Source organism: Parus major, chromosome 20 (assembly GCF_001522545.3).
Source record: "Parus major isolate Abel chromosome 20, Parus_major1.1, whole genome shotgun sequence".
Taxonomy (NCBI): domain Eukaryota; kingdom Metazoa; phylum Chordata; class Aves; order Passeriformes; family Paridae; genus Parus; species Parus major.
The window spans coordinates 10,044,298-10,061,713 of NC_031788.1; positions in this window are offsets into that span (position 1 = coordinate 10,044,298).

The following is a 17,416-nucleotide window of genomic DNA, read 5'->3' on the forward strand; positions in this document are numbered from 1 at the left end:
GGAAGCTCAGCCCTGCCCAAACCAAGGCCCGCGGTGGGGGCAATGCTTTTTCTGCTTAATGCAAAGGATGAATGATTCATTTGCTGACTGATAAATAATAGGAAGTGGGGAGGGGAGAAAAGGGGATGTAGCTTGGATGATGTGGCAGGAAACCCACTCCCCTCCCCCAAAAAACCCTATAATTAAGAACAATTAATTTAAAGAAAAGGAATGAGGACAGAGCACTCTGCTTCAGTAAGGTTTGATCAGAATGGTTGCCCCAGACAATTTATGTATTTAAGTATTTTTGGGATGCACAGTCACTGAGTGGAGCAAATGTCTGTGAGCTACAAGAGCAAAGGCAGGTAAAAGCTGAGGGGAAAAGTGCAGAAGAAAATGAAACTGTCGATTAGAAACATTTAAAAACAGGACAGAGATGTTCAAAGGGAACTTGTGGTGATGGCAAGATGTAAGAAAATTGGTGTCAAAGATGCACAGTTCACACAGCATCAACATTTTAACCACCACCTCTTAGTTTCCCCACTTCTTTCAAATGCTGCAATTCCTGCAAGTTGCAAATGTATAATGGTCCAGGAGAGTTGTGTTTGGGGAGGGTGGAGGTAAACTGAGCCAGGAGTTGTGGATGCTGGAGGTAAAAAATCCCAGCCATGCCAGCAATGTGCTTTTGGGGCTGTGGGAGTGGGGCTGGAGAGCAGGGTCTGTCCCAGTTCTTCTTCCAGTCAGCTTCACTGCTGCTTCCTGCCCTTACCCTAACCCCAACTCCTGCTGCTGGAGGAGCAGGCTGGTGGAGGCTTCCCAAGCCGCCTGGATCCAGGCAGGATCCTGTAGCACTGGGCCCTAAATCCCAGTTAATCTGTGTTGAGCTGTGCATCAGAGGGATTTCCCTCCCCTCATCCATCAGCAAGGGATGCACTGATGGAGAGAGATGGATGCAGGGCCAGGCTGTGGGGACAGCAGTGGGGTGACCCTCCTTCCATCCCATCCATCTCATCCATCCATCCATCTCATCCATCCATCCATCCATCCATCCATCCATCCATCCATCCATCCATTGCTGGCAGCAATTAGAGGATTCAGTCTGCCCCTTTTCCCATCTCCCTGGGTGCCCAAGTCACTGTAAAGCTCCAAGATGCTCCCAAAGCCACACTCTAATGTCACCCTGTGGCTCAGGGGCTGGCTTGGTGCTGGCTGCCAGCGCTGTCACGTCCCAGCCCTGGCTGCTGCCTGGATTCCAGGTCAAACCACCCCACGGGCAGCGCGGTGTCAGGGAATTGCTGCTTTCTAGGTCGTTAAGTCCTTTGCTCTTTATTTCTTTGCCTCCTCAACACCCCCAAGGTATGTTATAATCACCCCAAAATGCAGCCACTAATTGTTTGGTGTCCCCGTGGGGGAGGAAGAGCAGAGTCACGTTAAATCACAATAATCAAGAGCTTCTGTAACAAATGAACTCGAACCTACTTGACAGGAGGAAGCGGCGGCGCTGCCTCGCGCTCCGCAAAGGGCCGTGTTTAGTCGTAATCTTATTTGTAATCTAATCAATATGTTTACTGAAGGAGAGAATATCATCAAGTATTACTTTAAGACACTTAGGGGATGTGACACCGCTCACAACTCCAATGTAAACAGGTTTGTTGGCTGTGTTTGCTTGTAGGCAGAACGTGCTCTAGCGGGGCTGGCACAGGGGCTGTGGGGAGCAGGGGCACCCATCTGCTCAGGGAGTCAGGGATGGGCTGTGCCTGAGCCCCTCCTCAGCTCCCCACATCCCTGGCAGTGCCCAGGCCCTTCCCCAGGCTGGTGGGCAGGCAGTTCCCTCCAATCTTCTGTGGCTGATGGTGAGCCCTTCCCAGGTGTCCTGTCCTATGAGAGGTTTTTTAGTGTGTGAGCCTTCAGGAAAGTTTGGAGGTTTTATTAAAAACTTACCACATAACATCCATAACAAATATTTAGGCTCTAATGCAGCCAGTGGAGGAGTTCCCCCCTTACCCCAGGCAGTTAGAAGGTGCCTTTTACCCTGAAACATGAGGGTTATACCTATAAAAGTGCATATAATGCTTCCCTTATAAAATTTTTATCCTGTCTAATGTATCCCAAAGCTCTCTAAAAAGGAAAGCAGAAATTCTGGAGGTTTGGCTGCAGGTCTGGGGGAAGGAAAGGCTGTTTAGGTGAAGGCAGCCCCTTCTGACACTGAGTGGGGGGACACTGTGTCCCAAGAGGGCAGAAACATCATCCAAGACAGGCAGGACAGGACCAATCCCATGGGTCTTGGACAGATGTGCCAAGATCCTGAAGCATCTTTAGGGGTCCAGAGCCCCCACCTCACCAATGGAAAAACACATTACCTGTGAGTTAAACTGACAGGGAAGATGGTGGGAAAATAAAAATGAGAGGAAAAACAAAAACTGCCTGTTCAATTACTTAAGATTTATTTGAAAGCTTTGTCTGCAGAAAACACCCACCTTCCCCTTTATTTTTTAAAGAGTTGGGGTTAGGTTAAAGCTTAGGCTTAGGCTTGAGAGAGCTGAAGAGCCTAGAGCTCCAGGAACACTGGTGCTGGAAAAATGAGTAAATGTGGTGCTTCACAACGTGGTTTAGTGGGAAAGGTGGTGTTTGGTTGGACTTGATCAGCTTGGAGGTATTTTCCAAGCTCAATGATTCTGTGATTCCATGAATGCATCTGCTGCTGCTCTGTGTGGAGCTGGCACGGTGCTCCTGAGGTGGCTTTCTGTGGGATTTTCGTTATGTTTTTCTTGGAAGTGGTATGGTTTTTTTGAATAACATAAAGAGTGATTTAAAATAGAGCCCACTCATCACAGATGACAGGGTAGCTACAAAATCCAGTGTTTCAGGAGAGAAATGCCAACACAACAGCCCGAAGGCACTTGGAAAAGCTCATGGATAAAGGGTGGGTGGCTGTGCTGGGGCTGGGAAGCTGCTTCCCCCTGCCAGGGAACGGGGGCAGAGGGGTGGGGATGGCATTTCTGGCACAGTGAGGTGAGTCCAGGTGTCTCTGGCAGCACGGGGTGGGCGTGTGGGATGTGGGCTGGGAGCAGAGGAGAAGCAGGGGCGGGAGATTTTCCACCAAAGCCTTGTAGGGATGCTCCAGGGCCGATGCCCCAGCCAGGGCACCCCCTGCCAGCTGCCATCTCTCCACAAAAGTAGAGTAAATGCTTTGGCAGCTCATTCCCCTGCACATTTGGCAGCTGCTGCTGCCTGAGCCATCGGGTGCAAGCCTGGGGGTGCTGGTCCCTTGATTTAAGGGATACTGGAGGGGAAAACGCAGCAGAGACCTGTTGTGTCAGGGATGCTTTACCAGGGGACCTGCCAGGGGCAGGTGGCTCGTTCCCCCATTCTGGCCATGTTCCACTCCCTTCAAACTGAGTCTGCCACTGGAATGGGGCTCTCCAACCCTGAGGAATCCGTGAGGAGCCGCTGGCATCTGAGGCAGAGCTCAGAGCTTGTCTTCCTCCTGCCTGCAAGCAGGGAGCAGTGTCCCCACGCTGGTTTCTCTGCAAGCCTTTGCCTGGTGTGTGGTGGTGACACTTCCCCATCAGAAACGCTGTCCCTGGATGCTCTGGCCACTGTCCCTCTGTCCCTGCCCATCCTCTCAGCACGGATGCTCTGCTGCTCCCACAGCCAAGGGCTGAGAGGAATCCCCCCGGGTCCAGAGAGTTCTCCTGGGCAGAGAGAAGGCTTTGCTTTCATTCTGTTATTATCAGATAGACTGAGTCACACCAAGATAAATCCTGCAGATATTACAGCCTGTTCGTGCCTGAAAAAAAGATGCATGTGGATGTTAACATTGCCAGTTGTCACCATGCTATGAGGGATGTTGTGGGAATAGAAATGGAGAAAATATAATGGATATTTGAGATTTGCAGCCTTAATAGCTTTACAGCACATCTAATTATTATATATCTATCACATCAATATACTGCAGCACTCGTGGTATTTTTATTTAGCTCCATCTGGTGTATGATAACACGCTTCTGGGACCAAACAGGCATGAATTGGAAAGGAATTTAATACATAGTTCTGCAGAGAAGTCCCTTAAAACACATCCCAAACCAAGCATGTGCCATGTAAAACCAATACTGCAGTTTGGACAGAGAAAGCACCTCTGGGTGAAAAGGAGGGGTGTGAGCAATTAAAAGTACACCCAGGCAGACACTGCTCCAGGTTTCTTGCCTGTAGTCTGCAAATCTGATGTTGATGCTGTATTTGCCCATCTCCCAGCATTTAGTACTCGTGGGAACAGAGGTGTGGGATGATTCCAGGTTTTCTTTAGCTTTGAGAGAGATACAGGGGTGAAAATGAGGCACAGGAACGCTGGAGACTGAGAGATGAGAGGGGAAGGGGCCAGTAAAACACCCTGTGGATGTGGGAACGGTGGGAATGAGAAATGCAGAGCCCTGCTCACTGAGGGCTTCTTCCCCAAGACATTCTGACTTCCTCAGCTGTGTGGAAATCACTTAATGGCAAAACCAACAAAATGAATTCCCTGCTTGCTTTCCCCTCAGTTCCCAGCAGTGGCAGTGGATGTGCCAGACACTGTGGCCCCATTAACTGCAGATGGAATAACTGAGGGACACATTTTAAGAGGAAGGAAAGGGGCTTTGTGAGGGGAAAAATCCATTCCCCAGATGTGAAGAAGATGATGCATATGCTGCCAGCATGCCTTGCTGGGGAAAGCACCTGCAAACCCCTGGGATACACCAGTGCCAAAATCCTCCTCCCTCCTGCTCTTGCAGATATTCACCTTTGCTCTCCCAGATGAGCCCTAGAAAATGTAATTGCATTGAACAACTCCAGTGATGAACTCCAGGTCTGCAGACAATCGGTTTATAGCCAGGCTGGCCATGAGCAGGTGTTAAAACCTGGCTCCACCTGGCCCCAGGTGCCCTGGGGGTGTGCTGGCACCATGCACTTGACCCCCCCAGCTTTGGGGCTGCTGGAGAGGAAGCACTGAGGAAATGGGGGCTGTGCCCTGGAGGGACCACGGGAGGCTTCCAGGGGCTGCTGGGGACAAGGTGAAAGATGGAAATGATACAGGCAGGTGAGTGATGACCTCCCCACTTTGTCATCTGTGAGTTCAAGAGGAATTTTCCAGGGAAATCTCCCTCTGCCTCACTAGCAGAGCATCAAAGACCCCAGCTTTGAGGTTGGCAAGGACAATCACAAACTTGTGTGTAGAACTGACCTGTAGCTCCATGCAGCTGGTCCTGCACTGGAGGCAGAGATGTGCCTGACTAACCTGTCCCACAGCAGAGGGAGGACAGGGGAGCTGTGCTGCATTTACTGCTGGATTGCTGTTAATCACATGTTTCCCTCCAAACAAGAATTGCCAACTTGGTACTTAGAGATCAAGGCATTTTATTTATCATTTCCAGGCAGGCACCATTTCCTATTAAGGTTTTCCACACTTTACAGCCTAATTAAGGTCATCTGACCAGCAGAGCGCTGCTGTGTGTGCTTTAAACTACTGTACCTAATTATTTCTTTTAAAGCTTACATGGAGTAGCCTGTGTCTGACCAGCAGGTCCCTGCTGCAGGCTGGAGGCTTAGCACTGGCTCCCTCCTGCTCCTGGGCAGGAGTCAGCACATGTGGGGACATTGCACATGGTCTCTGATGCTTATTCTTTTTGTTTGTTTAAGTAATTTTTTTTGTTTAAGACTTGGGAGCTCAAAATAAGCCGTGAAAACTGCTTGGCATTGACCCAGACTTCCAGCATGAGCAGCACCAGAGCCTCTTGCCATGGTGTGACCTCTGAGCAGTGGGAAAGTCCCACCTGAGCCCAGTGCAGACACACCTGAGCTCTGGTGCATCTCCTGCAGTTCCCTTCGGTGTCATCCCCATGCTCTCAGCACTGGTATCATTGAGCTTGGCTCGATGTCACATCTGATTTCACTGCAAATAGCCTCAAAATTCTTTGAAAGGCACAGCTTCCCCTAAACAGATTGTGGGACCTGCACCTTCCTCCCTGCTACCTTTAAATCAAACTTCTCTGAATATATTACACTGCAGAGCCATATGTTCAGTGCCACTTCCCTCGGCATGTCATGTAATTCATTGCCTATAGGCTCCCCAAGATATATGGACGTTGCCAAAAGTAGGAAATGCTGGACCAACCCTCCTTCCCCTTCAGGAAAAACGTGCTTTCAGCTGGCTGGGGGAGAGGGCAGCTGGGAGTGGGCTTGAGGAGTGACTACACAGGAGAAAATCCCTCAAACTTTGCTCTGCAGACCCCATCCTGTGAATGCTGTGAGGACAACCCTTCAGCCCTGAACCACTCAGGATTTTTCATGGCTCTCAGTCTGCATTTCTGTGTAACACTCTGCTGGATAGAGAAATTGGAGAGTGTTGAGCAAAAGGCATCAAGAGCATCAATACATTTTTGCTGCCATGGGGGGGGACAAATGTGCATCATTTACATCTGAAGAGAATGGGATCTGCTAAAGCACTGGCAGGTTTCATCTTCATCAATATGAACAGACTCCATGGGCCCATCAGTTCCCTGTCCCCAAGGTGCATCCTGCTCTTCTCCTGGTGTCCCCACCCTGGGATGGGCACAGAACAGCTTGGGTTGGAAGGAGCTTTAGAGGTGAGGCTCTCCTGGCTTCTGTTTCACAGCCTCCTTTACCCCACCTCGGTTTCTGCACCTTTGGCTGGGGCTGCCAGTCCATTTGGGGATGCTCAGGGTGTGAGGAGGTGCCAGAGCCCAGAATGGCCCTGGGAGCTGCCTGGCTCTGTGCTCAGCCCCAGCTCCAGCGCTGGCAGGGCACTGCCAGGCCCTGCTGATCGGGCACTGCCAAGTGCAATTACAGCTCTGGAATGCACTTTCCTGTGAATCCCTTCCAGACCAGCTAATATATGCTCTGATATTGGCACTGCTCTCGCTAATATTCCTGCCAGCAAATTCTCTGCTCTGCTTGAATATTCATGGGAAGCGAATGTGAGGAGAGGAACAGCCTAAATGAGGTGAGTACGTTTAAAAATTCAGCTTCCGAATTCAGTGGCTATTTCTTGCAGTACTCACCCAAGCGTTAGCTCCCACACTATTAATTTCAGTCTGTGTTTCAGACTTCTGAGCAAATTTTCTGTGTTTTCCCCTCACTGGATCTGCAAACTCTTCCCTCCCCTGAGATCAGTAGCTTTGTAGAGAAACAGCAACTCTCCTTGATGAACTTTGCAGTCAAAGGATTTGTTTTCCCTGACTTTTATTTAAATTATTCTGCCTTCACCTCCCTGTGCATGGTTCAGAGCCTATGGTGGCTCTGTGCTGGGATTGAAATGATTCTTGCATAGGCAAACTCTCATTTGGACTTGTCAAAGGAGTTCGGTGTGTTTGTAATTACGTGCCTCTCACACCTTCTTTAACCTCGCTTACAAGGAGTCGAAGCGATAGAAAAGCCTGCAAGAGGCAGAAAAGGCTCATTTGCACCTTGAAATGCCAATGTTTTGGGAGATCAATGCTGTCTGTATGGAACAAAACTATAAGCAACTTTCAAGTGCTCTGTTTAATGCAGTGTCTCCTTTGCATATTGGATTCGTGTCTGATTATATGGTGAGTGAGGTGTGAGATAATGGGAGAGCAGGCTCTGAAGCATTAACTCCTTCACACAGCTCGGCTCTGCTTTCTTGTGCCTCCTCTGGCTATGATCACACCCGGCCGGATGATGGAGAGGAGCGCTACTGTTACAAAGCTGAGCGGAGGAAGTGTAGAGTGTATCGGAATTAGGGTAATTAGTGTTTGCATTAGGCTGCTTCTCAGCCATCCATGGCAGGGAGGGAGGAAGGGCTGCTCTCCTCTTCCTCTGGGGAGGTGACACCAAGGTGGGATCACCGCCTGACCCTGTCTTGCTCTGCAGCTGCTCTGAGCCATCCCACATCCCTGTCCCTGCAATCGCAGCAATTCCAGCTTTTCCCGGCTGTCACTCTGCTCACAGCACTGCCGGGGTCGGCAGAACCAGGTACCTTGGTAATCGTCCGTGGGCAACTCCTGAAAAGCTGTGAAATTTCCAATTAGCCCGGAAAAAAATGTAGATAGGCGTGCAATTCTCAGTCCAAATTAAATCAAGCGTCCAAGCATGCTCTTCCCTCACTGCTGTGCTTCATCCAGCACCACCATCTCCCCTCTGCATCCTTCAGCACAGCACATTTTTCTTTTTAATTGGTGGCAGACTTTATCCTTGGAGTTTAAACTTTGCCAGCGGATGGAAGGAAGGGGCTGTCTTCTTTATTTGATTTAAAGAAAGGCTTTGCTGCTGTGAGGATCTAATGCATAAGCTTTTTGGGGGTTTCATATGCACTCCCATGGCTCTGTGAGATTGGCTTTGGTCTGGTGCAGCAGAGGAAAGCAGGGAGCTTAGTTTGAGATACAGGGAGGGAACCTGGCTCGTTTGGGAAGCTGTGCCTTAGGGTTTACATTAGAAACATGTTGACACTGCTGAACATGGAAAACCAAGGGAATACTAATGGTCCATTTATTAAATTTCTCAAAGTCCATTTAGAATCCTACAGAGACTTTGAGTAAATTAGAGTTCAGGAGGCAAACAGGTGCTGTTGAATATGCAACAGTGAATTTGTGTGTCCAGCCTGCTCCAGTGAGGGACATCCTCCACTGACAGGTGCCACCAGGAGGGGCAGATCCCGGTGCTCCTGTGCCACCAACAGCTCCCAAAGTCCAGAAGACGCTGGGCATGACACAAAATGGAAAACCTGTTACAAAAATAAAGAAATGATGCATCAGGCCATGGCTTTGTTTTAGGTGCTTGGAGGTGGAATTTATAGAGGGGGACACTGGAATTGTTTTCACTCAGAGCAGAGTCATCCTGTCCTTCCCACCTGGACTGTCCTTTCCCAGGGCTTCCTGATGCTTCCACCTTTCAACATTTAGCAAGCAAAATTCAACACAGACCCTTTTTTGTTTACTTCTGTCCCCATATAAAACTGAAAAATGTCCAGATCACGGGGAAGGCCAGGGAGCCTGTTCCACACCAGCTCAGTTGCTTTCCCAGTTGCTTTTCCAAAGAAATACCAATCAATTATTTTTCTGTCTATGAAGCAATTGCTCCTAATTGCTGCCTCCATTGTGTGCTTTCTGTTTTGGAGCATGTTTAATGGGAGATTTGTGCTCGTCTTGAAAGGATGCTGGCTTTAATGATCAGGGAGAGTGTCAGTGAGCTGGAAGTTCACAGAGCAGTGCCCTTATTTCTGATTTCCAGTGTGAACTCCCTTCTGCAGCTCCTGCAGTTTAATACCAACAGGAACCCAGAGCTGGGCAGAGAGCTTTCAGAGTGGGTGGTGGTTCAGTTGTACCAGGGCAGGTGGGAGGTCAGGCAGACACAGAAATCAGGGACTCATAGAATTATTAGGGCTGGGAAAGACCCCCAACATCTGAATGGACACCACCAGGCCCCCCAAACCATCCATGAAGTGAATGTCTGCAGCAAGGACTGGGCAAGAGCTGGACTCCATCCCTGTGGATCCTTCCAACTCAGCTGATTCCACGATTCCCTGAGCCCTTCACCACAAACATAAGACATCAATAACTCCTCCACTTGCTGCAGAGGCTTGACTTTGCTTCAGCATTTATGTAACAGCAGGAGAAACCCAAATCCTCTGAGAATGTGTCCTGTGCCTAAAAACGTTCATTTTGAGCCATGTGGGAGCAAGATCAGTGTGTCCCAAGGAGTTCTTTGGCAATGAGCACAGGTGTCCTGGTGGATAGCCAGCAGGGATGGCTGTGGCTCATGGCTGTAGCAGGATTCTGATGGATGCCACTGTGGGCTCCACAGGCAACACAGAACAGGTGAAGTGGGATCAGCTGGGGACCCTGGAGGCAAAGCCTTGTGGTGGAGGCACAGGGCTCCTCAGCTCAGGGCTGAGCTTTGTGCTGCAGAAAGCTGGGGGAGAGCTCACCTTTATGACCCACTGCTCCTTCCAGCTGTGGGTCTCATTTGGTGGGGTGGGTTTGGACATGGAGCTTTGACTGGTGATGCCTGTGGTGGGACAGTGAGAGGCTGGGGAGGGCTGGAGGAAGGGACTGGTGCTCTTATCCATGTGCCAAAGGAACACTCGTGCAGCCTCACTCCCTGGTTTTGTTGTGTGACTCCAGGGAAATGGGAATGATTGTCTGTGATTAGATGGGTTTGGGAGGAGAGCTTTGATCCTGCCAGCAGAGATGGGAGAATGATGGAAAGAGAAATGAGTGCAAAGAAAGGAGAGGGGAGGAGGGAAACACCATCAAGATGGTCCTGACAGATGGGGAGGAGGTGAGGGATGTGGCAGGAGATGTTTCCCAATGCTGCTCAAATAGGCAGGGGGAGGACAGGAGCTCAGCCTCTTTCTTGGGAAGAGCTTTCTCTTAAACCTAAGCTGTGATTTCCATTGGTACTGTCAGATCAGCCCTGGAACCTTGGCAGGAAGGGCAGTTTGACACCAATTCCTGCAGTCCTGTCTCTCCCTGCTCTGGCAGCAGCCCGGGGAGTGCACTTTGGAAACAGATGTGTTTGACTCAGACGTGATACAGAGCAGGGTTAGGCTGTGCACTGAGCCTGGTGCTGCTCTGGCTGTTTTAGGGGGAACCAAGACCCTGGACAAGCTGGATGCAATGGCCTCAGTGAGCAGTGCACTGCCAAATCCCTGTTTGTGAGGCAGCACTCAGGATGTGGGGACACAACAGGCAGTGGGCAATGCTCCTTCTCAGAGCTGCTCACCTTGAGCTTTATCAAATCATCCCAAAAAGCAGTGTCAAGTAGCTCTAGGTGTGCAATTCCCCCAGGAACTGAAGGAAAACAGAGCCAGTGCAAGGCAATATCAGCCCTCCCTCTTGCCCTTCCTCTCTTTGCTGGGGAGTGCCGTGTGTGGGGTCTCAACTGCACCTTCCTCCAGCACCAAGCCCGGGGTTATCCTGCACCTGCCACCACCCCACCTCCCTCTTGGCCTCCCCATCCACAGCAGATCCCAGAGGATGAAGAAAAACTAGTCTGGATCAGATCTTTTTGCAAGCACAGCCCTGACACCCCCACACTTTAATGCAGCGCTTCCTGTTCTCTGTTGGAGGTTCTGTAGTGGAGGCTTCTAAAAAAAGGAGAATATCTGGAATTATTTACAGTTAAAAAGATTGGGTTTGACACATTTATGGCTGAGACAGTAAATATGACTTATGGCAAATCAATTCACTGCATTTGACTGTGACATGGGTGCTGCCAGGGATTTGGTTGGGGATTGATGGGATTATTTGCCAGAGGGTTGGGAGATGCCCTTGGCATCACGGCTGCCTGGGGTCCAGGCTGGGAAATCGGGGTTCTTGCAGCATGCTGAGAGCTCAGCACATCCTGGCCCACCCTGCCATGCCTTTCCTGCTCTTCCCAAGCCCTGGGAATCACCACCTGGGGCTGTGATGAGGCCGATGCTGTCTCTCTGTGCTGAGCTGGCATTTTCACAGCTTCGCCAAACTTTTGGGTTTATTTTCCATCCCTCCCCCTTTTCCTCAGAGTCCACTTGGATGTCTGAAAACAGAGATGTTGAAAACTGAATTTATGCTACAAGGAGAAGCAGTAGAGATAAGGGGGGGTTGTGTGTGTGAGGGGGGGGAGCTCGAAAGGCAGCTTTTTAATTTTTTTAAAACTTTTTCGCTGATGGCAAGTGGTAAGCATGTTTTATTTATGTATTCTGAGATCTGCCAACGTTATGTTTTTCTCCTGACTGATGCCTTGGCTGCAATGACAGCTTACACCGAGCTGGCTGTGCATGAGCCTTATTTACCCTCCACAGATGCCTCCCTGAGACTGACAGTGAATTATTCTGCACCTTGAACTGCTCCTCACTTAATGCAGCACCAATTTGGCTCCTTTGTTAAAAAGTTTTGGTTTGTTTTGTTGTTGTTTTTTTTCCAAATGTGCAGATTATTTTTTCAATGAAAAGGAGGCTTTTTCAAGATGGTGAAAATGAGGCAATTTATGAAATTTGAGTGAACTCTGCCTTGCACCTGCCTTGCTGTTCCCTGGCTATGGTGGGGTGGTGCCTGTGTTGGGTGGGAGCTAAAGGATGGTGATTCCTTCCTCCCTGCTCTTGCTGCTGGAGGAGTGATGGGTGTTGCCTGTGACAGCTGCCATGTGCATTCCCAGTGCCTGCCCTCCTTTCCTTTTCTTTTCCTGCTTGAAAACTCATCTGTCTCCAAAATTCTTGTCCAAAACACTCCAAAATTTGTCTCCAGAACACTTTCTGGGGCAGCCAAAACCAGACCCGGGCAAAGATCGATGTTGAATCAGAGAGAAATTGGAGGATGCTCGCTGCAGGCTGCCAGGCTCTGTAGGGGATGCTCACCCTGTGTGTCCACGAGCACATGTGGGTGTTGAGGAGAAACTTCCACCACCAGGAAAGTTCCTGCTGAGGAGGTTCTGCTGGTCCCAGGCAGCTCCCCCTGACCGAGCACGGCTTCAGCCCTGCCTCAATCCCAGCTGGGGAACTCCTTTGGCAAAATCATCTCTAAAAACCCTTTTAGCAGCGTGTGGTATGGAAGGCATCCAGGATTGTGGTTTTCCAAGGTAACAGCTGAAGGAAAGAAAAAAGAAAAATAAAAAGTAAGACTGAGCTTTTGTTAAGTAATTAAAGAATTCCGGGTTGCTGGAAAGCCTCAGGGCTGTGCTTGTGTGGCTGATCAGAGGCTTTGTTTGCACAAGGCTGGTAAACAATTTGCAGTTCTTGGCAATAACCTGAATTATGTCCTACCATTACAAAAAAAAAAAAAAAAAAAAAAAGGAAGAAGAAGTTGAAAATGCTGGGTTTATATCATTATTTCAGGAGAGGAATGAGGGAGGGACTTCTGATGGGCTGGCACTCAATGAGGTCTGTGCAGAGATGGCCTCACTTCTCCAGCTCCATCCATGGGGTGCTTTTGGGTAAATAAATAAAGTTCAGCAAGAGCAGGGAGCCCAGGATTGCTCAGCACAGGAGCTCCTTCCCTCAGACTGGGTTTAGCCACTGATTTAGGCACTGCACAAAGCATTAATCTGCTCCCAGTGTAGCCTCAGTGCTCACAGCCAGGAGATTTGCACATGAAATCTCTGCTCCTGGAGCCTCCACACCCACATCTTTAATTAAACACTGCCCCACATTTCTGCTGTATAGGATAAGTGAATATATGCAACTGCAATGCACAGGAGAGAATTTTGTAATGATTTTGCATTAAATGAGGAGGAAGTTTGCTCTGTGGGTTCTCCTGAGCGACAGCTACACTTGGTTGGAAAAATATATAAATAAAATCAGGATGCAATTTCCCATCTGGGGTGAGCTGCCAAGACACCTCCACTGGCACGTGGGGAGAGCAGGAGGCCACAGCCCTGCTCCCATCTGCTGCTGCCAGGGCCAGGGTCAGCCCACACCCTGTGCTCAGCTTTGGGTTAGGGCTCGCTCAGGGCAAGGGGAAATGGGAAAATTGGAATAAAAGCAAGAAGCACATGTAAAATAATCCCCTCTGAGGGTGAGGTTTGCAGGGGAGGATAGGGGAACACATCCCCCTGAGCTGGGGATGCCTGTTGGTGTTCTGTGCTGCCCCATGTCCCTGTACCCCATCAAGCAGTCACCACAGGGTGCCCACCAGTGCCTGGCCTGCCTGCCATGAGGTTCCTGCCTTAGGGATGGGATGGCAGGCAGGGAGACACTCACTGCATCTCTTCCAGTCCTGAAAATACATTGAGAAACCTCCTTGGACCCCTCCTAGGAGGAGATGCTGTTAGGAGAGTCTAATTTTTAAATACTGTTGACTCTGCCCAGCCTTGGGTCAAGTGGGGTTTGATAGCATGGTAAAGGACACATTCTCTGTGGCCTTTGTGAAGCCACAGGAGATATTGCTTTTATTAACCACAGCCTCTGAGACTGGGAAAAAGCTTCTAGAACAGGCACCCTTCCTGGTTGTGCTGCGGGAAAGATCATCTGAATTAACATGAGCTCCTTGGCTATTAAACGGAAATTTTAAATGGGAAGAAAATTCTGCAGTGACTGCTAAATTGTGTGTCAGCAGAAAGGGGAAAAAGCAACGTGTGTCATTCCTATTATCATCTTGAAATCCATCTTCCCTCTACATGCCATGACGGTGGATAATCCCCGCTACGACGCCTGCATCGCTAATATTTGCAGAGGCAGAACTCCTGCTTTGGAAGAGTTTTGCTCAGCATATCTCATCCCCCACCTTGAAGACATGGCCTGAGATGATGGGAAACGCTGAACATGCTGTTCCTGGGGGTTGGGTTTTGCCACTGGTGACAGCAAAGTGGCCTCTGAAGTCCAAGGAATCAAGAGAATATTGGAATGCCAAATGCTGGTGTGTCCCTCGTGCTGTGCCTGGCTGTGGTTAGCCCTGCTGGCAAGGACAAGGTTCCTTTCAAACCAGGAAAATATGCCAAGTGTGAGGGCAAAATGGCCAGTGTGTGTACCCAGGGCTGCAGGAGCACATCTTCAAAAGGAAGGAGAGAATCTGTGCTGCTTCTTTATTGCCTGTGGAAAAGCAAGGAGATCAGACAGGAATGCCAGGGCATGATCAATTTTGCAACACCTGCACTTTTTTAACCCCTTGTTTGCATGGGATGTGATCAGGTGTTTTGCTGTGGTGGGTTTAGATGTGAATGAAGGTGGTGAAGGGGTCTCTGCTGCTGAGATGGGGCTGCATCTCCTGCAGCTTCTCCCTGGGGATGGGGACTTGGGGCTGTTGGTGACACAGCCCAGATCCAGCTCCCCGCCCTGTGGGCTTTGTCATGGTCATTGCCCAAGTGGCACAGGGTGGGTAGGCTCATGCTGGTGGGAAATGAGGGCAGGACACCCCAAATGAGTGATAGTGCACAGTTTGTCAGCCTTGGGTATCAGCCATGGCCTGTCACAAGTCTGCTCTCTGGAAAATATCCCGGTGGGTTGAGGGAAGTGATGGCTGTGATCTTGGTCACGGCTTTGGTTTTCCAAGCCAGGCTTTGGTGTTTTCGTGGTGAAAGTGGGCTGTGTGTGCCAGGTACCACTCAATGGGTTTTGGACACTGCACTGCTGTCCCCAGAACAAGTCATGGGCTGTGGGAGAGGAACTGGGGTGGGTTTGTTTGCAGTTGAGGAGCCAAGACATGGGAATGAGGTGAATGTGGAGAACCAGACATTGTGTGCGCACATCTTTGCATATGGCATGGAAAAGATCCAGACCAACTCCCTCCTTAAAAAAAAAAGCTTCAGCTCTTTTTAAATAATAGTAATAAATAAATAAATAATTAAACAAATTAATTATTATTATTATTAATAATAAAAATAACAACAACAAATAATTTAAAAATAAATCTGCCCCTCCAGCTCCCCATTCCACTTTGTCTGAGAGGGAGAGGAGTGTGGGGATGCCCAGGAGGAGAAAAGCAAAGTGAATGTCATCCAGAGTGAAAAAACCCAAGCTAATGATGTAGGCATTTGTGCAGAGGTTAAAAATGAAGCAATAAAACCTTTGCACAAACTTCCAAATGCTTCAGCAGCCACACGCTGCAGCTCAAAGTGGGGAATAAATAAGGGAAGGTGCAGGCAGGCAGAGGGAGGCTGATAGAGCCATCACTCCTCAGTGGCAGCCTGAGAAACACGTCCCCATGGTGTCCCCATAACCACTGAGGGGAAGGAGGCTTGGGGTGTCCTGATTTAATGCCTCCTGATGGGTTTGGGTCATCCTGTGGGGAGCAGAAGGGATGACACAGGAGCTGAATTTGCCAGGTCTCTTGGGCTCACAGCCTGGCCAGCAGGGCAGCCTGCAGGGAGGGTTTTTGTTCTCCAGCAAGGGCAAATTAAAACCTGTGTGTGGGATGGAGAACCTACTGACCACCCTTCCAGAAATCTGTGGGAGGGAGGGACATGGGGGATCTTTCAGCCCTGCCTTTGGTTTGGCTGTGTCTGGAATGAGGCTGCTGTGGCCAAGAGCTAAAGCCCAGTTAAAGTCCAGCATTTCAGTGGTCCACAGCATCTCTGTGCCATGGGCTCCCCCACAAAAGTGTTATCCACAGGGCAAGGAGAGCAAGGAGCAGCTCCTGGGGGGACAGGGACAATGCCACTTCCTATCTCCCAGGGCTCTCATGCTGTTTGCACTGACAACAGGCTTTTCTTAGCCTGTCTCTGATTAATCCTGCTAAAGGCACAGCTAATTCATCATGAATTTTCAAAGGCAGACACTCCTAAGTGGGTGCAGCCTCCCACCCTGCTGGAATTTCTGATGGTGAACCAACAGCCACAGTCATTGTGCTACAGCAGCACAAGGCTGCCTGGAGAAGGTGGAAAAAAAGGGATTTTATCCAAATGAGCTTCAGTTCAGAGCCAAGGGGGGGTCTCACTGGTCCCTGGGGAAAGCTCCTCCTGGCAATACAGCCAGGAGCCCTGGTCATCCTGCCCTCAGTGTACTGGGGCTTCTGATTATGAGCCACATCCAGCACTGCTTGGAACCTTTGCTTTATAAGTGAATGTGGGAAAGGAATGTGAGTGTGTTGCAGCTTCCCAGGAAGCTACTCTGCAGCCTCTGCAGATGAACTCACTGTCTCCTTAGCTTAAGGCCTGGGTAAAGAACTAATTATTTGGACCTAAGCTTAAATCTGTATCCACAAAGATGGATTTGTGACTCTTGCCAGCTTCCCCTAGAGGATTGCAACCTCATTTTGTTCCTCGTGAACTTCTGCTGAGGTGTAAAATAACAACAATCTTGAGAGCTAAAATCGCTGAAGGATGGATTAAATTATAATGCAATCAGTCCAAAAGACCTTCTGTGTGCAAGGAGCAGCATTAGGCTGTCCCAGAGCAGGCAGCCTGTCAGGATTACCCAGCCCGCTCCGGCCGCTTTGTCTCCAGCAGGAAACTGCATTTCCTGGGCATTTTCTGTTATCATCTGCTGAATGCTCCTCGGGAGCCTTGGCATCACCCTGCCCAGGGCAGGACTCACCCTGAGAACAGCTCCATAAACCCACGACAAAAAAGGACAGATGGCAATGAATATTTTGAGGTCTGCAGCATATTCCTGGGGAAGGATTGCTTCCGACCTGCCATCTCTGTGCAGACTTTAAATCACAACTTGAGCAGCAAGCCCGGTCTGGGGTCTGTTAATATGTGTTTGGAGAGGATTTAGCATAGCAGGGCTCCAATCCCCACTGAGATTTTTGAGAATAAGCTCCTATAAATAACTCAGATGGAGCCCATGGGATGATTTTCAGACATTTGAAATACCCTGGGCCATGGCCTGGCAGCCCCAGCAGATCTTGGAGCAGCTGGGGAAGCAGGAGCTGCCTGGCTGGGACTGACCCTGCTGGGTCCTGCCCTGCTCCCCATCCTGCTGAGGGATGACACGCTCCTCCAGATGCACCATGTCTCACTGGCAGGAGGAACAGGGCTCATTTTGGGACTCCAGGCACCTGGTGGGATG